Source organism: Tenrec ecaudatus, chromosome 15 (assembly GCF_050624435.1).
Source record: "Tenrec ecaudatus isolate mTenEca1 chromosome 15, mTenEca1.hap1, whole genome shotgun sequence".
NCBI classification, from domain to species: Eukaryota; Metazoa; Chordata; class Mammalia; order Afrosoricida; family Tenrecidae; genus Tenrec; species Tenrec ecaudatus.
Genome location: NC_134544.1, coordinates 35,413,155 through 35,435,536, shown reverse-complemented (window position 1 = coordinate 35,435,536; position 22,382 = coordinate 35,413,155). Strand labels below are relative to the sequence as shown.

The following is a 22,382-nucleotide window of genomic DNA, read 5'->3' as shown; positions in this document are numbered from 1 at the left end:
AATTAAAGACCTGAAAAAGTTGGTATCCTTACCAAAAAAGAAAAATAAAGATATGTTGAGCATGTCCCTTCCCTTTTGGTCTTCCGACTCTAGGTCTTTGCACATTTCATTATAACATTTTACTTTGCTCTCTCAAGGTGCCCTTTCAATTTTTTTGTTCAGCGATTTGGCTTCCTTATGTTTTCAATAAGCCTTTGCTCCTTCGCTGCTCTACCTTTAAAAACAAGTTTTGAAGTCTCCTCTGACGTCCTCCTTGATCTTTGCTTTCATGTCTTTTTAATGCCTTTTTGTTTTCTTCATGTATGACTTCCTTTGTGTCCTCCCATAGCTCATCAGTTTTTCTGCCATCTGTGTTCAAAGCGTGAAATCCGTTCTTGAAATGTTCTCACAGTTCAGGTAGGATAGACTCAAGTTTTCACGTTTGTGGACTTGTTTGGATCCCCTTCAGCTGCAACCTAAATTTACATCCTAACAAATGGGAGTCTTTTCCATAGTTAGGCCATGGCTGGCCTGGTTTTCGCTGCTGATAATTGAGCAGCATGACTTCCCACCAATGTAGTCGATTTGATTTCTGTGTATTCCATCAATAAATATATAGTCCATATATATAGTCACCTTTTGTATTGAAAAATGGGTATTTTATATGAAGAAATCTCTGACCTTGAGGAATTCTATCAAGTGATTTCTGGCTTTGTGGCTCTTGACAAGCCATATTTTCTAACTACCATTCTTTCTTTATTTCTAAGGTTTGCATTCCAATTGGTAATAATTATCAATTCATCTTGATTGCATTCTTGATCAGTTGCAGACTGAAGATCTTCAACATCTTCATCAGTAGCTTTTATGGTTGGTGCATAAATTTGAATGACAATTATATTGATTGGATTCCCTGAATATAGATAGATATCATCCGATCACAGATGGCATTGTCCTTCAAGATAGATCTTAAAATAACCTTTTTGATAATGAATGCAATCTTATTCCTCTTGATTGTTTCATACCAACATACTAAACAATATGATTTTCTGATTCAAAATGGTCCTTAGCAGTCTATTTCACCGAACAGATGCCTGGAATGCTGATTTGTAATTGTCCTATTTCATTTTTTACAGTTTCCAATTTTCCTAGCTTCGTCCTCTGTAAATTCCAAGTTCTAATCATTAATTTACATTTATAGCTCACTCTTCTCATTTGGAGGGGTGGCGCATTGGCAAATGAAAATTCCAAAGGGTATACTCCCACAGGCTTCGTCCATCATTATGGTAGACTCTCCTTTGAGAGGGCAGCCAGCTCTTCCTCAATCATATTTGAGTACCATCAGCTCTGAGAGGCTCATCTTCTGGCACTATCTCCAACAATATTCTGCTTCTTTCCAAGAAGTTTTCTATATCTCACAGTGTTTCTTATCTGTGCATAGGTTTTATTTACATGCTATGTCGTCTTAAGTGGACAATCTAAGTGGAAAACCTATTCCTTCTTCGTCATCTGCTCTTATCCTGAAAGTTCTGCCAAAATATATTCCCAATGGACGACCCTGCTGGCCTTTGGGATATCAGAGACATTTTGTGCAGCTATCACGGTTCTGTAAGCTGACAGACAAGCATGGGGCAAAAGTTGCAGGGGGACTATAAAGCATTGTCTCAAGAAATATGTGAAACCTTAACTATGTATGTGAAAAGGAAGGCACTGAAGTATATGAAGTAATTCATGTAAGGAGCTAAAAATAAGCTAAAATATTATAATTATGGAATAAAAGATGAGAACATAAATAAGAAAAATGCTATCTTCTTTCTATGTGTCAATCTTTTCATCCATCTGTTCTGCTACCACCACTATAACCAAACAACAAGTTTATTAGAAAACATATAGTTACTTTATCAGAAATCAAATCCAGGAATACAAATAAACAATATGAAACACATTTAATAGATAAATTTAGCAGAATATGATTTTTAATAGAAATTCTTTTTTTACAATTAAAATTATTGGACATATTTATAGATATATGTGATACACAAAAATTAACCAGGAAGAAAAATAAAAATTATAAGTAATCATTAAATTGAATCAATAGATAGAAATTTCTCGACACAGATACTCCAGGTCTGAAAAGATTTACCACTAAATTTTAAAAAATATATATATATATATATATTTTTTTTTTTAACAATTTATTGGGGCTGATACAATTCTTTTCACAGTTCATACATATACATACATCAATTGTATAAAGCACATCTGTACAGTCTTTGCCCTAATCATTTTTTTCTCTTTTCTTCTTTTACATTTTATTAGGGACTCCAACAACTCTTACCACAATCCATACATATACATACATCAATTGTATAAAGCACATCCATACATTCCCTGCCCCAATCATTCTCAAGGCATTTGCTCTCCACTTAAGCCCCTTGCATCAGGTCCTTTTTTTTCCCCTCCCCTCCCTCCCCTTTCCCCACTCCCTCATATGCCCTTGGTAGTTTATACCTCGTTATTTTGTCATATCTTGCCCTATTCGGGGTCTCCCTTCCCCCCTTCTCTGCTGTCCCTCTCCCAGGGAAGAGGTCACATGTGGCTCCTTGTAATCAGTTCCCCCTTTCCAACCCACTCACCCTCCACTCTCCCAGCATCGTCCCTCACGCCCTTGGTCCTGAAGGTATCATCCACCCTGGATTCCCTGTACCTCCAACCCTCATATGTACCAGTGTACAGCCTCTGTCCTATCCAGCCCTGCAAGGTAGAATTCGGATCATGGTAGTTGGGGGGAGGAAGCATCCAGGATCTGGGGGAAAGCTGTGTTCTTCATCGATACTACCTCACACCCTAATTAACCCATCTCCTCTCCTAAGCCCCTCTATGAGGGGATCTCCATTGGCCGACACTTGGGCCTTGGGTCTCCACTCTGCACTTCCCCCTTCATTTAATATAATATATATATACACATACATATATACATATACACATATATACACATACATACACACACTTATATCTTTTTTTTTTTTGCATGATGCCTTATACCTGGTCCCTTGGGCACCTCGTGATCGCACTGGCCGGTGTGCTTCTTCCATGTGGGCTTATTTGTTTCTGAGCGAGATGGCCGCTTGTTCACCTTCAAGCCTTTAAGACCCCAGACACTATCTCTTTTGATAGCCGGGCACCATCAGCTTTCTTCACCACATTTATATTTTAAAAAATCCTTGACTTTTGCAAAATCTACCAAAACTAGGAAAAAAGGAAAAAAAGAGGAAAACTCTATAGTTTAGTCCTTGAGCCTACTAAAACACTTTTACCAGAATTCGTAGGACATTAAAAACAAGAAAAATTTCAGGCCGATAACCCTCATCCACATAGCAACAACAATCCCATAAATAATATTAACTAAATGCTCATAACCAAATAAAAGGGAAAATCAGAAAGAATAAGTTATATTTATTCCAGAAATGAAAGTTTGCTAAAATATTAATCAATACAATTCACTACATTAACAAAAGAAAATAAATATGTGATCTCAATGATGATATTGATATGAAAATCACAATAAATACAAATATTTTAAAATAAATTCAACTACCACTTTTCATGAAAAAGATCAATTTGTAATCTAAAGACAGAAAAAACAAACATCTTTATCTCTTTAATGATCAACAATAAGAAATACATTTCTTCTTTATCAAAGAAAGAAGCAGTGTTTTACTAATCAATGACATATTGAAAATCTTCCCTATTGGTATTAGAATTGATACACGAATAGAATGTCACTTCTTTTATTCAAAATGATGTTGAAAGTCCTTGTTGTTAGATTAAGCCAAGGTAAAGAAAAAACCCATTGCTTTCGCATTCGCTCTGACTCATTGTGGCTCTATAGCACAGAGCAGAACCGCTCCGTAGCACTTCTTAAACAGCAAATTCAGGAAAGCCGACTGTGTCAAGATTTTCCCATGGAACCTCATGCCCATGAGAACCAGCAGCTTTTCAGTTAGAACTGAGCATTCAGCCCACTGTGGCACCACAACTCCACAGTAAAGAAACATAAATTATACATTTTAAGAAAAATATTTTATAGATGATATAACTGTGAGCATAGTGTATTCAAAAAACCAGAGATAATATATTTGAATAGTTTTAAAAGTTCAGCAAGTTGGTGAATAGAGAGTTGTCAATCATAAAATGTAAGCTTGTGGTGTGATGGATTACTTACTACAACCCTTCTACTCATATTCTTCTTGTTACAAGGTGACATTCAAACAATATTCAAAGCCATTTCTGATGCATAGTGACCATATAAAGGACAGAACACAGCGCTGTCCAGACCTGTGCCATCTTCAGAGTGGTTTCTATGCTGGAGCCCATTGTTCCAGTCACTGTGTTCTACCCAGAGCCTTCCATTTCATACAGCCTACCTCTGTGGAACGAGGGATTTCATTGTTGATGTCAGAGAGATCTTGGCTGAGAACAGAACACACTAGAAAGATGTTTATTGTGTGGTATTGATTATAAAAAGACATTCGACTCTGGGGATCACCACAAACTATGGTAACCCTGAGATTGGGATTTCCAGAACCTCTTACTGTGGTCATACAGAACTTGTACATTGATAGAGGCAGTTGTACCAACAGAACAAGGGAATATTTCATGGTTTAAAATCAGGAAAGGTGAGTGAGAGTGTTCTATCCTTTCACCTTGCTTACTCAATCACTGTGCTTAGCAAATAATGAGAGAAGCTGGTCTATATCAAGAAGAATATGGTGTCAAGATAGGAGGACATTTTATCAACCTGTGATATGCAGATGACACAACCTTGCTTGCTGAAAGTGAGGTGGACTTGAAGCACTTGCTGATGAAGATCAAGGATTGTAGCCTTCAGTATGGATTGCAACTCAATGTAAGGACGACCCAAATCCTCACAACCGGTCAAGTAAATAGCATCATGGTAAATGGAGAAAAGGCTGAAGTTGCCAAGGGTTTTGTCTTGTATCAATTCACCATCAATGTTCATGGGAGCAGCAGTCAAGATACCAGCAGATGAGTAGCACTGGATCAGTGTGCTGCACAGGTCCTCTTTAGAGTGCTGGAAAGCAAGAATGCGGTTTTGAAGAGGTGCTCCTGAAAAAAAGCCATAGTATTTTAGATTGCCACGTAATAAGTTGGACATTAAATAAAGAAAATTGAAGAAGTATTGATGCTTTTGAATTGTGGTGCTGGAGAAGAATATTTGAAGAAACGTGGACTTCTGAAGGAAAACAGATCTGTACAGAGCGCTCCTTAGAAGCAAGGTAGGCAAGATTTTGTCTTACATCCTTTGAATATGTTGTCAGGAGAGACCAAACGCTGGAGAAGGGTATCGTGGTTAATAAAGTGGAAGGGCAGCGAAGGATGGGAAGACTCTCAAGGAAAGGAATTGACTTCATGGTAACAGCAATGGCCTCAATAGTAGGAATATTTTGAGGATGATGCAGGACTGGACAATTCCATTCTGTTATTCATAGGGTCCCTATGGTTCAAACTTACTCGGTAGCACCTAACAATAACAACAAAACAACCATTCTGTACCCTGGGGCAGGGAGCCCTAATGGCGTTTCGAACTAAGAATTGAACTAAAGTAGTTTAATTCCACCAGTCCCTCCACCGGAGAAAGAAGAAACCAGCTGCTGTCTTAAAGGTTTATGTGCTCGGAGCCCTGCAAAGCAGCTCTACTCTGTCCTGTATCCTCTGGCTAATATAAAAGGAGCCCTGATAGTGCAGTGAATTACACATTTATCTACTAACCTCCAGGTCAGTGGTTCAAACCTACCTGATGCTCTGTGCAATAAAGGTGAGATTGTCTATTCCCATGAAAAATTTAGTCTTGGGAATCCAAAGAGGCAGTTCTACTCTGTTCGATAGGGTTTCAATGAGCTGGAATCAACTCAATGGCAGTGGGTTGGGCTCTTTGGTTGGTTGGTTTTGGTTTTGAGGTTTGTGGTTATGGTCTTACTTTGGAATGAGTTGCAAATATTACTGAGACAGGACTGACATGGGATATGACTCAAGTAACCATTTTTCGTCTCCTTGAGAGAAAGATGTGTGGCATGTGTGGTGTGTGTGCATACTATGCCCAAACTTTTGTTGCAGTTTACCTTCCTGTGGGCTATATGTGTGTGCACATTATTGACTCAGGTGCACTCGTCGCAGAGTATACGGTGCATAGTAATAAACCTAAAGAAAGAAAGTACATATTCATAGTTTATAAGGAAAACTTTATAAACTCTTATTGAAGTAAAATAAAAAAGACAAAGTACCTTAAAGTAAAAGATATATTATACTGGTGGATTAAAAAATTCAATATTATAAAGATGCTATTTCTCTACAAATTGATCTTAAAATTAAATGTCATGTCATTATAATTATCGATCTTTATTTTATGGAACTTAAAAGAACTGATATCAATATTCGTGCAAAATGTAAGAACAAGAATAGCCAAGAAATTCTTGAAGAACAGAATAAAGTTAAATGCCTTTCTCTCCCCCAAATCAATTTAGTTTATATAACCAAATAACTAGGAGAGTGCTTTGCTAATTTAAAGACGTTCTAGTACTCCAGTGGACCAGAAACAAACCACTGTTTCCCTGGACACTTTATTGATGACAAAGTTGACACTCTGTACAATAAAGAAGAAGGAGAAGAAAAAAGTTAATGATGTTGGAACAATTGAGCGTCATTTAAAACACTAATCTCTACCTCACACCAGAAAAGAAATCAATCCCAAGTGGATTATACAACTGAATATAAAAGACCAAAAATTTTTTTAAAAACTTTCAGAAGGCAATAACAGGGAAACTTTTCTGAAATCAATTACAGAATACTGAGAGTATCTAGAGTCATATTTGCTTCAGAGACACCCCATTAAAAGAATGAATCAAATTCAGTGTAGGCTAATATATTTGCCAAATACAACTCCAAAGAGTGCTGTCTACTGTGTTAGACCCTTACAAATACATACATACATAGGCATGGTATCTTTGTGTGTGCATGTGTGTGTGTGGAGAGAAAGAGACAACCTGCTTATCATTAAGAAAAATATAAATGAACAAAGAAGAAATGGGCAAGAGATTTAACTAGCTTTTAATGACAAAAGGTGTTCAAAGGCAAATAAGCAGATGAAAAGGTGCTAAACTTAATTTCTAATAAAATGCAAATACATACCCACCAGAAAGGATAAAATGAAAAAGACAGACCAACATAACAAATGTTGACTAGTGTACTAATAATTCTTTTATGCTGTTTATGGGAATTTAATTTATTGCAATTACTTTGGAAAAATCTCTGCATCTCTCAATTGAAGCTTACCAGTCACATATAGCAAATAAACAATTAATTCAGTATATTGGTTTGTTACCTGTATATTGTTTTTTGCCAAAGCCAACCTCAAAATATGCGTATATATGTTCCAGCAGACATGTACAAATCTGCTCTTAGGCCTTTGAAAGGATTCCAAATTGTTAATGATTCTGTTGTACAAGTTAGTAGAGTAAATAAGTCAACATAATGAATCCCACAAACCAGGAAACACTAACTAGAGTTTAGAGATGCATACCAGCAAGGTTGTACTCTAAATGAAACTGAAGTAATTATAATTATTATTGAAGTGAAGATGTGATAATAACCCCCTTTTAGGGGTTGGGAGCTGTGGTTATTGGGAATAATCATCAGTGGGCTTCTGGACTGCTAGAAACTTTCTAATTTTTATTTCGTTAAATCAGTAATTTCTCCTTAATAGCTTATTGTGTGATATTTTTGTTTTATAAGTATAGGTTGCGTTTCCCAGGGGGAAAAAAGGTTTAACAAAATGAAGAGCCTTAGTCTCCTATCCTAGCATGGATAACTACATATGTCTGGGGACAAATGACTGTCAGGAAGATATTCCAATACTTTATGGAAGATTTATACATTCATCAACTCGGTGACACTTGTATCACTGACTAATGGATACACTTGCTATGGAACAAGCTTACTTAATTAGACTTTCGACTTCCTGCTTCTGTGCTGTAACATGTCAGAGGTATCAATTATTTGTTTCTGCAAATAGTCTTGGTAACAAGGGTGGAAATGAATTGAACTGCTATGTGTACAGAAATCTGAGATTCAGAAATTAATTAATGGGTGGCTGCAGCTTAATTGCCAGGTTCCGATGAAAACTTATTTGTACAACAACTTCCTCTGAGACCCCATTGGGTCCTGTCTTACTCTGCAAGTTGCCCTTTCTCAAGGTATTCATGAGGGGCCAGGGAGGAAGACCTTTGACATCCTCCAACTCCCCTGTGGAACATCTGCATTTCTGCTGGTTCTTCCACTTTTCTCATGGACTTGATTCTGCCAGGATGCACAAGCATAATAGACTCTTACGCCATTCAGAATGAGAGATTCACCTGTACATATTCCCACAGAAGACAGCGTGGTAACGTAAGTCCGTGTAAGCTGTAATCACGGCAGAGGAGGCTTCTCTGAAGAGGTGCTTCTTGTACATTTCAACATCACTTGATGGTCACATTTCAGTGAGTTTTGTCTACTTTAAAAATAACACTTGACATTTTGGAGTTGTTATTACTATTTGATGCTATCAGATAGGCATAGTGCTCCCAGCAAACCCATGAACGGTGGACCTAAACTCTGCAGGCGCCTGCACATCCCTATGGTTGGTTATAAGCCATAAGGTTGTCATTTGCTGGTTTTCAGAATATTTTCAAGCCCTTTCCCCCAGCTCAACTTAGTCTGAAAGCTCTGCTGGAAGCTAATCATGTTGCTGTCATTTTTCAGTGTTGCCAAATTGGTTTCGACTCACCGTGATCCCATGTACAATGGATGGCTAGTTTCAGCTTCACAAAAGTTGCCATGTTTGAGTCCATTACTGTCGCCACTGAGTCGATCCATCTCCTTGATATTTTGCTCTCTTTAAAGGACTACTTTACCAAGTATCATGTCCTTCCTCCAGAAATGGTCCCTCCTGATCCCATGTCAAAAATAGGTGAGAAAAAGTCTCACCAACCCCTCTTGTAAATTGCACTCTGCTAAACTTGTAACACAGATTGGTTCATTCCTTGGAACTCAAAGGCACCCGTTCGTCTTTGTTTTTTCTTACTCACTTCCAGTTTTCACAGCACATGAAACGATTGAAAATATATAGCTTGAGTCATTTGGACCTTAATCTTTAAAGTGACATCTTTACTTGTACACACTGCAAAAAGAAATTGAACTCTTGTCCCCCATATGGAAGGGGAAATTTCTCTACTAAATTCTCAATGTCCCTAAATTTAAAATCAATGTAGACATGATAAAAATATCAAGAAACGAGTGAATTAAAATCATGACATTAAGCAAGCAGAGGTAGAAAAAATCCATCTCAGTCCGAGAGCTTAGTTGCTTTATTATCACATGAGCTTATGAATCTGAAAAGTTAGGTGTGTTCGGATTAGCAGTCTCATTTTTTATAAAGAAATCTGATAGGAGAAACCAGAGACAGTGTAATTGAAGCAGTTGTGGCTATTTCAATGGAATGTATACTAAAATGCACATTTTTCATGGGCTTTCATGGCCCTGAAGAATGCTCCCTTCTTGGGGTTTCTTTGATTTCCTTTTACATTTAGTAACTTCTATACACACTTGTTTTTATTTTTATCATAATGTTTTACTTGTATTCCCTCTCCATTTTCTCTTTTTACCCAGAGCTGACACTTGGACTGATCTGGGCCTTTCTCGGGAGCAGCAAGAAAGGTGAGAAGAAAATACAATGATATATTTAAGAAATTAGAGAAAATAATTTTCAATCTAGAATTATATCATGTGTTACACTATTATCCCAAAGTCAATTTGAAATAAACATATTTCAACGAGTTTTTAGACCTAAACTTTTCTGAAGCATCAAAAGAATCAGTAAAATATTTAGTTAAAAAATCATTTTATTAGGGGCTCATACAACTCCTATCACAATCCATACATACATAAATTGTGTAAAGCACATTTGTACATTCGTTGCCTTCATCATTCTCAAAACATTTGCTCTCCACCCAAGCCCCTGGCATCAGGTCCTGTTTTTTCCCCCTCCCTCCCCACACCCCCAGATTGATTTTAAAAAGAATTTTATTAACATATAATTCACATATGATATTTTGAATAGTTTGATCATATTAAAGAGTTGTAAAATCATAGATACAATCAGTTCTAGAACATTTTCTTTTTCTTGTACTCAGTGCTATTAGATCTCCATTGCCCCCAATCCCCAGATTTATGCTTCTTGCATTTCAATTGTTCCTTTTGGTACAAAGATATTGGTAAAACAGATCGGGAAATCCTACTAGATGGCCCTATATTGAGAAAAGGAAGACAAGCGGAGGAGAGAGGAGGCATCTTATATTTAAATCTCTTGAAGCACTTAGATTTTAGTCCCATATGAACTTTATATCCACTTTTTTGCCCAAAGTCATTAGACCATTTGATGAATCACAATGCTCTGATCATGTATTTTATTTTATTTTTTTTCACAAATCATACCATTTAGTAGTTTAATCATATTAAGAGGAGTTGGACAATCACAATCTCAGCCAAGTTGAGAACATTTTCTTCCTTCTTGTACCCATTGCTGTTTCCTCAGCATTTCCACCCCATCCCCAGCCTTCCCTGCCATGCTCCCTGGTCACTATGGATCCAGTTACTTATCTGTAGACCCACCCATACTGAATTCTTCTACAGAAAACATACAAAACAAAGACAAAGACCAAAATGGACCCAGCAACAATGATCAAATAAAGTAGTGAAGAACCTTAATTGAAAAGCAAGCAGAACATATTTTAAAAATTGCTATAGCTTCAAATAGCTCAAAAGGGATCCCAAATGACATGATGTTGCATTCCAATCTCACTCTAGCTGCTGCACTCTACAAAGCTCTCTGTGTGATATTAAGGCTATTCACATCCCGAGGCTATAATCGGAGGCGATTCACCAGAGACTCGATCTACAAAGGAAAGCTGAAAATGGATTTGGGGCTTCCACAATCAACCACAGCATTCTCCAAGCTGGGTCTTTACAGGAATTTAAGCTCTGATACCATTCCCTTATCAAGATTTGGATTTTATTATTTATAATCCTTGGATCACATAGGTTGGTGTACTTCTTTATGGTCAGAGCTGACTTCTCACTTAGATGATTGCTTGTTTGTTTGAGACAAGCTTCAAGCTTCCCCACACTATTCTTTATTTTCTTTTTAAATCTACACATAATTCCCACCCAGGGACACAGACAACAGAAAAGTGGCTGAAGGGAGACAGCAGTTGGTGTAATACATGAAAAACAAATGATAGATTATCAAGGGTTCATGCGGGAGGATGGGTGGAGGCAAGAGAAAAATAAGCAGATACCAAAGGCTCAAGTAGAAAGAAAATATTTTGAAAACGATAATAGCAACATACGTACAAACATGCTTGCTTGACACCGTGGATGTATAGATGGATTGTGGTGAGAGCTGTAAGAGCCCTCCAAAAATGATCATTTAAGACATGAGAAAGGAAGACTCCTCTAAGCAGTATATACTAGTCCATCCGATGCTTCAGTGGAAACAAACTCTGAAGTCAAATATTGTGATGACAGAATAACACGTCAGAAACTTTGGTGGGGTAAAGGGTTATGGGCTGAGCTGACAACTAAAAGACTAACACAAGTGATTTCTATGAATATTCAATGATTATTTTATTTTCTCTTAATTCCCACTGTTACCACCTGTCCACAGCCTGACAAACACATTTTAAAGCATTTTCCCAAGCGTGAACATTATATTTTGAATGTATCCCATTAGTCGCATTAGTATTTCCAAAACTGAAATGAATTAAATATCAAGGGAAACACAAATTCTGACCTTTATGGTTCCAAGAAGAATAGAAAATGTTTTATTCCATCTATCTCCAAAGGAGACTGAAGAAGCGTATTGATATCTAGGCCAAACTTCTTATCTCTCATTAAACCAGGTAATGTTCATTTACTTATAATTACACTCCATAAGTGACACCTATTAATTTTTTATGTTTTACAGAGATAATTGTCACTCACTTCAGACATACTGTACAGATGAAGGTATGTTTTAAAAGGAGGTCAAATAAACTGACTGATGGTGAAATAGCTGGTAAGTGATAGATTCTAATCCAACTGAATCTGGCACCAACACCCCAGTTCTTTTTACACACTTTCCATCTTTTATCCTTGACTTCATAGACTAGTGTGTCTGTTATTCCTACTATTTGTAAGAAGAAGTAAAAAGTCCTAAAATATTTAATCTAGATTTAACTTCCCCAGAAACTTCAATCTTCTCACTTAGCTTGAAATTGTTAGCTGAGGGATACTTGAGTTCCTGATGCTTTGTCTTTAGGATTCAGACCATTGAAACCCAGTGCATGATAAGACAGCTTAAGCAACACTAAAGGCACATTGATGAAACATTGGAACATCTCCTAGGAATTTGTCAGCTTCAGCCCCTTCCCTGAAACACAAGGGATGTAATTATATAAAGTATATAACCATGAAATAATAAAGAAGCCATGAATTCAGACCCATAAACAAGAAAGATTTGTATATCAGTGGTTCAATTCCAGACTTCTCTCACCTTTTATTCAGGAGATTCCCATTGACTGCTGCAGCTTGCTTATTACCATGATGCAGAGCAAGATTGAGCTGAGTTGCCAGATGGAGATAGACTAAGAAGTACGAGCTCTGAATCTACTTCCTAAAACCATCAATGGATCATGACATTTTGATATCCAACCAATTGACGGGATGACTTAAGACAGGGCAATGTTTTGTTTTTCTGTGCATGGGATCACCATATATCTGACACCCATCAGCAGCAAGCAACAACTTTTTCTCCTCTCTTTCTATTCCACTCCTCTCCCCTCCTCTCCTCTCTTTTCTCAAAGGATACTTATATTTCTTATTTCCCCCCCAATATTTTTGGCCAAATAGAACAACTGAAATTGAAATACTAAAAGCTCTCTGGCTCACATAGCAGCAGCTGTGAGGTTGGTGCAGGAGAGGTGAGACAGTGCTTGTGGGAATTGGAACTGACCTGAGGGGCACCAGATAACGATCACCTTTTTAAAGGTTTGGATCTTCTACGATGGTTTATTAGTAGAAAATTGTCTGAAAATATTTATTTTGCTTTCAATAAGGAATAAGAGGGCTACAAATTATGAAATTCTAGATGGAAAATTACGTTCACTTTTTGAATATATAATTGTATTTTCTTCTCACCTTTATTGCTCCTGTTGAGAAAGGCCAGTGAAAGGCCAATGATATTTGGCCAATAGTATTTACCTACCTCTAAGTAGGTAAATATATGTATTTTTTGGTTAGGATGAAGATATTCTCTTTGTCTTTGATAGCTTCTAGCTTCATGATGATTTTTCTATATGGAGTAATTTTTATTTATCTTTCTCAATATAATAGAATCTTTCTTCAAACTGAAGTCTTGTACTTTTCTTTAATAGTGAAAAATGAGCTTCCATGAACTCATTTGCTTCATTTTTCCCCATTCTCCAGCTTAACAATTATTCAGTTAAGATATATAATTTTACTCTATTCTCTCTATGCCAATTTTCTTTCTTACCTTTTTAGTCCTTCTGAAGTGCATTCTGGATGATACTTGTAAATCTTCCAAATCACAATGTCTTGATTCAAGTATGTATAACGTTTGTTTAACGTATTTCAACCAAGTATTTTAGAGTGTCTTATTTTTTCATAAACTACAAATAACAATATTTAAAATGATGCAATCCTTTATTTTCAAATTAAAATGTTATTATTTTATGTATTCTTACTAATTTATCTTGCTCTTTGAAAATTGAAACTTTTCATTCTAGTTCTTTTGCAGACTGATCTATATCATGTCATTTTACAAGTGTCAATTTTGGCTTTCCAATGATATATATTTACACATATATCTGCTGCTTGCTTATGGTGGTTTGAAAATGCCGATTGCTACAACAACCTTAGTCATATTGCATTTTATGAAGACATAATCCTACTAGGGAGTATACAGAAAGTAATGGTACACCTCATAAAAACTTTATTAAACATAAATATCAAAATGTGAAGCTATTATCTTTTGGCAAATCCTCCATCTAAATCTACTCATATACACTTGGAAAACAGTGTTTCCATCAGAGTAACCTGTCCATGAGGAATTATGTGCTCTTTGATTTACATCATGTCATGTCATCACGAAAGCTTTGGCATCCTTTTGTTGTTGTTGTCATTGTCAGATGCCCTTAAGTCAGTTCTGGCTCATAGCAACCCTTTTACAACAGACTGAAACACTGTCTGTCTCTGTCCCCCTTACAGTTGTTGCCTGCTTGAACCCACTATTGCTGCCTCTATGTCAATCCATCTCTTTGAAGGACTTCTTTTCTTTGCTGTCTTCTCTTTTAGTAAGCATGGTGTCCTTTTCTGGAGAAAAGTCCAGGATAACCGTCCAAAGTACAGGAGATGAAGGTTGACCATTCTTACTTCAAAGGAATATTCTGACTGTACTCCTTCTAAGACTGATTTGCTTGTTTTTCTAATGGCCCATGCTACTTTCAATATTTTTACAGCACCATAATTCAAATACATTAATTCTTTGGTGGTTGTCCTTATTCATTTGCCCAACTTTAAAAATATTTTTATTAAAAGATCATTTGATTGGGGGCTCTTACAGCTTACATAACAATACATACATCAATTATATGAAGCATACTTGTACATAAGTTACCATCATTATTTCCTAAATATTCACTTTCCTTTTTTAGTTTATTTATTTATTAATCATTTTATTAGGGGCTCATACAACTCTTATCACAATCCATACATACATCAATTGTCAAAGCACATTTGTACATTCATTTCCCTCATCATTCTCAAAACATTTGTTCTCCACTTAAGCCCCTGGCATCAGGTCCTCCTTTTCCCCTCCCTCTGTATTCCCCCTCCCTCATGAACCCTTGATAATTGATAAATTATTATTTTGTCATATCTTTCCCTGTCTGACGTCTCTCTTCACCCACTTTTCTGTTGTCCATCCTCCAGGGAGGAGGTCCTTGTATGAGGTGATGGAAAATACCATGGCTTGGATCAGATGCATGGTAGTCTTCAAAGTTACATCCTTGCTCTTCAATGGTTTTTTGACATGGGGTGGCGGGGGCAGAGAGGGTGTCAGTTGTGTTCCTTGAAAATATTCTTTGAATTTGGGTAAAAAATATGCGTAAAATGACACAATCAAGAAAGCAGCAGGATGGGGTAAATTTTTATAATGAAATTCTCATATTTCTGCCCTTGTTACCCCAAATAGGTGCACTGTTTGAATGAGGGAAAAAATTCTGGCAGGCATCTTATCTATGCAATTGTCAATTTTACTAAATCTTCTTCCTAATAAGCCTCCATGATCACACTGATCCCTTGGAGAGGAAACATATAAACATGACCTGTTTTGAAATATAAACAAAACTCTTAAATCTATTTGTTGGGAATGACACGGTGTGTGTATGAATCAGAGCCCGAGGTGCAATCAGTTTTTACTTACCTTGCAGATGTGTATGTCTTTCTGTAGACTTTGAGGTTACGTTAAATATGAACCAGATTTCTTGATGATTGTTTAGTTTAGAATCTGGTTATAGAGAAGCAGTAGGAATTTGGCACTCCTTCTTTCTTCACAAGGAATAAGTTCAGTTTTCTCAGTTTTCTCATGAATTCACCCCCACCACCATCCAGACTGTTTTCCGTCTTCTCCTTGAGCAGATAGATGATACATTTTTTTCAAAACATAATTTCATAGTCAAGAATCTATGCATACTTATTTCCTTGGTGATTTCATCCAGGTTGGTAGTTTGAAATATCACTCATATCCTGATGATACTTAAATTTACATCTCCCTTCAATAAGTCTCCCTTCAATTCAAGGGTCATGCATCCAACTCTCTGCATGCCAGCAGCAGTCAGTTATCATCCCAGACCTCTCAACTGAGCGCTGGCTGAGGAAACTTGCACTCCCCACAGCCTTTCTCCCTCCAGTTCATGGTCCTTTTCTGCCTGTTTCCCAAACAAACAAGCAAACACACAAACAAAATGGTTCCTTTTCTCTCTTTCTTTCTACTGTACACATGCAACTGACCTATTAGCAAGAGTCAGAATTGACTTGATGGCTGTGATCGTGGGGAGTGTGTGGCTGATGCACAGGTTCTGACCATTTTTCTCACCTTTATTGCTACCGCTCGCCTTCATGGTAGCACCACCTTCAAACTGGACTATTCCCACAGTTCCAAAATTAACTATCTCTAGCCACTGCTCCCTTCCTAAAAGTCTCCATATGGCATGATTGCTTTTAAATTATCTCACACAATTTACTCATATTTACTCATTCTGCTCCAGCTTCAATGGCCACATGCTGGTCTTGAATTTTCCTGGAAGAATCCTAATGAAGATTTTATGGATTTGTGGTCTCTTACTCTGAAATATGAATATGTCTTTCAAGTCCTCAAGCTCCCTCATGCCTTTACTCAAACGCTATTTTGTAAGTAGAGTGTCCTCAAGTGACTTTATTCTCCCTGAACTGGTGAAAGTACCCATAGTCTCCATGTTTCTAATACTCTTTTTTTCTCTCCGTATCATCGTCACGACTCATAACACTGACTAGTTTCACACAATCCACACAATTGAACCAGTAGATAGCATCATAATAAACAGAGAAAAGACTGAAGCTGCCAAGGAGTTCAACTTTCTAGGATCTATAATCAATGCTCATGGGAGCAGCAGTCAAGAGATCAAAGGACACCTTGCATTAGGGAAAGCTGCTGCACAAAACCTCTGTAAAGTGTTGAAAATCAAGGACGAAGGGTGCCTGCCATGACACATGATATTTACAATTGCCTCCCATCCATTGAAAGTAGTCATTGAATAAGGAAGATCAAAGAACAGTTTATCTATTGGAATTATGGTGCTGGCCTAGCAAAAAATATTGACTGCATCATGGATTGCTTAAAAGAAGTCTGTCTTGGAAGAAGTATAGCCAGGATGTTCATGAGAGGAATAGATGGAGAGACTTAGTCTCATGTACTTTGAACATGTTGTCAGTAGAGACTAATCCCTGGAGAAAGAAATCGTATTTATGAGAATACGGAGGAAGATCCTTGATAAGATGGAATGGCACCATGGCTGCAACCACAGGCTGAAATATAAGAACAATCTTCAGGATGGCACCGGATCAGCCAATGTCTCACTCTGTTGTGTACAATCCCTATGAGTCCGAACTGACTTGGCAGCACAGAACAACAACTCTGTCCACTGATTAGAATATCAATTTCACAAGAACGTCTCATGTTTATCAATGTTTACACTATCCGTACTGAGCATGGAGTAGTCCCTCACCAATATTTGTTGAAGAGTGATGTCAAAAAGAAAGAGAGAGCTCCGTCGCCGCCGCCCCCTGCCCCTCAGCCCCACCCGGTCCAACCCGGTTCCCTGGAGGATGAAGTTCATGTATAAAGAGTAGCATCCGTTTGAGAAGCGCCGCTCTGAGGGCGAGAAGATCCGAAAAAATACCCGGACCGGGTCCCGGTGATAGTAGAAAAGGCGCCCAAAGCTCGGATCGGTGATCTGGACAAAAAGAAATACTTGGTACCGTCTGATCTCACAGTTGGTTAATTCTACTTCTTGATCCGGAAGCGAATTCGTCTCTGAGCTGAAGATGCCTTGTTTTTCTTTGTCAATAATGTCATTCCGCCCACCAGTGCCACAATGGGTCAGCTATACCAGGAACATCACGAAGAAGACTTCTTTCTATACATTGCCTACAGTGACGAAAGTGTCTACGGTCTGTGAAGCTGCTGCCCTGGAGCTGGGGTGTTCCATTCTGCAAAGAGCAAGGTGGCCCCCCTTTCTTGACCCGTCCCTCCTTCAGGCTCAAATACCACCTCCCTTCTTCAGGACCTGCACTACTTAATGTCTGCGGCTTTCTCCCCAGCCCTTCCTAGCAGGAGCAGGAATGGTGGAAATGGCCCCTAGTAGCTCTCCTTTTCTTTCTTCCTCTGCACCTTTCTCTGCCACCTCTCCCACTCCACTTCAGACTTCTTGATTGTCAGTCTTACATCCAGTGATTGTTTTCGGTTTCTGTACCCTTTCTAACTACCCAAGAGGCCCAGAACCCCAACATTGCCTTTCATTGCCTTCTCTTTGGGGGGTAGATGGAAGGGACTAAAATTGTATGGGGGAGATAGGCACATCAATAAAGAGGAAACCACCCAAAAAAAAGAGAGGCGGGGGGGGGGACAGGGCAAGGGGTGGGTGAAGCAAAGGATGACTCTCCCTTGATTCAGGAAGTTCTGTTCTCTACAACACGAGCTATGGTTTGGTTAGTGTGGCAGTTACACAAATTCTGGTCAACTTGTGAAGGGGTGAAGTCTATCCTGCTGATCAGGCCACAGCTTGATGTCCTCCTTTGGAGGCACGAAGGAGACAAATAGCTTCACTGGAAGCCAGACACACTCTTTGCTTGTCTCCTTGTAAGATTCTCCTGTTGTCATGGAGACACTGATGGAGTCAGAGACCTGAAGCTTGAGGAGCTGTGTGGAGACCCAAGCTAGCTTTGGGATGATTTCACTAGACTTTCACCTGCTGCCCTTGGTCTTCCTACATTCAGCACCATTGCATGGCTGTATGAGTCTGAAGAGGACTTTATGGACTAGTATCAATGTCTTGGGTAGTATCGGATTTATGGCCTTGATCTGGACTGGGCTTGGAGGCTTTCTTAATTTACAACTTCTCTTTATATAAAGCTCTTTCTTATACACATGTGAATGTCTCTGGATCTGTTTCTCTAGTCTATCCAGACTAACATGGGTGGCTAGCTTAGTTACAGGGCCTTGAGGGTGTTAAAATCACTCTTCCAGGTTTAAAGTATTTCAGGTTAAATGTTCCCAATGCTGTTCTCTGCATTTCTTTGTGTGTGGAGTAGAAGAGAGAGTGCTTATATGAGTTAAGTCTGCCATAGTGATCAATTCTGATATTTTTTATATGTGAAAATGCCACATATTCAAAGATTGGAAACAACATGGAGGTTGAACACCAAATGGATTATTATGAGTACGATGCTCATTTCTCACAAATAGGGTGTTTACAGGTATTATGCCAGGTGATATAATTAATCGACAGAAATTAATCAAATGTGATGTTCTGAAAAAATTGTATTGCTCTTTAAATTAGCCAGGCTCCCAACACCTCTCTTATCACATTAAACTTCATTTACCACTTTTCAAAGTATTAAGAAAAGACTGTTTATCTGCAAAGTTCAAATTTAAACTCAACAAAATATGCTAATCAATTAAAAATAAATAACAAGTGTATTAATTGACTAAATTCACAGACTCGAAAGCATCCTAAATTTATTAGATATCTAAGCCAGTCCCCATCAAGGCATGAATTCTCTCAATTAAATGGTACAGTATATTAATTTATAAAAAAATCAATTAAGTCTATTAAATAATTAATATATTGTAAAATTCAAGAATAAATCAAGCTGGCTAGATTTTAATTATCTCATTGAATATTGCAGTCAGAAAAGGAGTGTAAATATCCTCAAGCAGCCAATTTTTAATCTGTGTTCTCGAGGTCCTCAAAGACTTACAATTCCATTTTAAAAAGCAAACACAAAACAAAGGGAGACGACGAGAAGATGAATTGATTACTTCCTTAGTCTTCCATCCATATCAAGTCCATTCCAATCTTTTCTCTTTCATTTGGTTTAGTTTACAGAGCGAAACCTTTAAGTGTAGCTTAGCCATGTTTCCCTGTCATGGTCTAAGTGAGGGCTATGTCTTTTAAGGAATTTTCACAATAAAAGATATCCCATGCTATTTTCTTAAAATTTCTTTCATAATTGGCTATTAGGAAGTTTGGCAGTTAAATTGCATTATTTACTTAATGATTGCTTTTATTTCATTGTGCTAGGTTCACTAAATGGTTTCAAGGATATATGACCCAGTTTCCAAAAGTGTGGAAAAAGAGGATCGAAAAATAATGCATTTTTTCTACAAACATTTTGAAAGTCTCTCATATATCCTTTCTTGCCTCCAGTTGCCATTGAGCTTCCTTACATAAAGATGGTGAGCAAATATTTTGGAATACCTTCTGTGTGTAATAAATAGTTTTTAATTTAATTTTTGAATTCCACACATCATCAAGGCCACAAAATACTTGCTTAACCAGCTTTGAATCAATTACATTATGTGTTTTGTATTTGAGCTAGGACTCATTTTCAAAAGCTGGGATAAAGTTGTTGAAGTCTTTAACGTGAGATTTCACAAATGGAATGTTTGCATCACGTGTCTAACTAAAACAGATGACATGAGTCAGCAGGGGATAAATGAGATTCCAAAATCAGCAGATAACTTCATTTTAACTTTCTCCTGTTTTTACATTAGCAACATGAACAACATCCCGTTTATTTTCTCCACATTGCACAACAGCATCAAGTGCACATTCCAACATTCACTTTGTTTGCATCTGTGTTCACATCTGAACCTGGAATTATTCCATACCTTACTGCATTTCTTACGAATACATTCAGCTTGGGGATTTCATGGGGAGCAAAGAGCTCTCAGAACATAAGTTGCAATATGTTACTTTTAGCAATTCAACATATTCACTCTTTGGAACGCATATCTGGTTTTTTTGTGTGTTTTTTTTTCATTTACTTTCCCGCCAACATGTGGGTGTTTATCGGTACATTTACAGAAGGCATAAGAAGAATAAATGTACAGGGTTGCTTCCCCTCCCTCTCTCCCAATAACTTTGTAAAGTTGTCAATAGGACTACTTTCCCGGTAGGTCAAATTTCCTTTTCAGTGTTAATAATCTATCTACAGCATGATATGTTTTAGAGCTTCAGGTTCTCTGCTGGAAATGTGTCCTCTTCAGTAATATCCCTACCGTCAGGCTAAGGGGCAAATCAAATTGACCTGTCAAGGAAGAGGGACTGTTTGTGATTGAATTATTTCATTTCAACCCCAAATAGTTTCGTTGTTGTTTTAAGAGTTACAGTGCACTCAGTGCTGAATTTTTTTTCTAGTAAAAACTAATCCCTAACATTAGAAGAGGACACCAATGAAATAAACAGGTGATTATTTTATACTGGAGTTTTGAAGTTCAATTCTCTAAGTTTTGTGAACAAAACCCTATTAAAGCAAAGTATCAGGTCAGCAGCAGAAAGCAGGTGGTGTCTCATTTGCCTTCTCTACCCTACACAAGTGTCTTGGCCACAGGCTCACCTACATAGTTAACACCCCCACCCCTGCCTTACTTTTCATTCTTTCTATTCTCTCCCCTCCATAGTCCTTAATTCAGAGATCTGAGCTGTTCTTTCTCATCTAAGGCCAAGCTTTCTTCCTAACTCTGTCAATTCTCAGTTTAGTCCCACTGATTTTCAGATTCCTGTCTCTTATCTATGCCTTCTGTTCAAGTTTACTGACAGCTTTGCAGAATGTTATAGATTTGTATTTACTCTCTGGAGTTTGTCTTTCTGACTAAAGTTGTTTGAGAGGAGCATGAGGATTTCTTTTAAATTTTGAGCATCAGCTGCCCTGAAAAGCCAGGAAATTTATCATCAACCATGAGAGAATTTGCTATTTGTTTATCAAAAAACATTGTTAAGAGAAATCATTTTGGATTTCCTTGAGCACTATACCGACATGAGAAATACAGTATGTTTCACGTTATTGAAAACAAAACCCAAGCCTATTACCATCTATTCTCTCATAGAGACCCAAAGGACAGAGCACAGAGTACAATTGCCCCCTCGGATTTCCAAGGCTATAAATCTCACAGACACACCTGTGCAGCAGATGGTGGATTCAAACTGCCAACATTGCAGTTAACAACAGCGTCCTTAACCACTACACCAGACCTGCTTGTTGACTCCTCGACTGACAGCAATTCTACTCATTTTCTGTTTTTTAAATCATTTTATTGGGGGCTCGTACAATTCTTATCACAATCCATATATACATCCATTGTGTCAAGTGCATATGTACATCTGTTGCCATCCTCATTCTCTAAACATTTGCCTTCTACTTGAGCCTTTAATATCGGCTGCTCATTTCCCCCCTCCCTCCCCACTCCTCCTTACCTCATAAACCCGTCATGATTCATAAATTATTATCATTTTGTCATATGTTACACTGTCTGACATCTCCCCCCACTCTCTTCTCTGTTGTCCATCCCCCAGGGAGGAGGCTATATGTAGATTCTTGTAAGCAGTGGCTCCTTTCTACCCCACATTCCCTCCACTCTCCAGGCATCACCACTCTCACCACTGGTCCTGAAGGAGTCAACCACTCTGGAT

At 37.8% G+C, this 22,382-nt stretch overlaps 1 pseudogene; it reads left to right on the top strand.

Moving 5' to 3' along the window:
• The first annotated feature begins 17,514 nt into the window (after positions 1–17,514).
• Positions 17,515–18,179, top strand: LOC142427721 (gamma-aminobutyric acid receptor-associated protein pseudogene; annotated as a pseudogene).
• Positions 18,180–22,382: the final 4,203 nt, after the last annotated feature.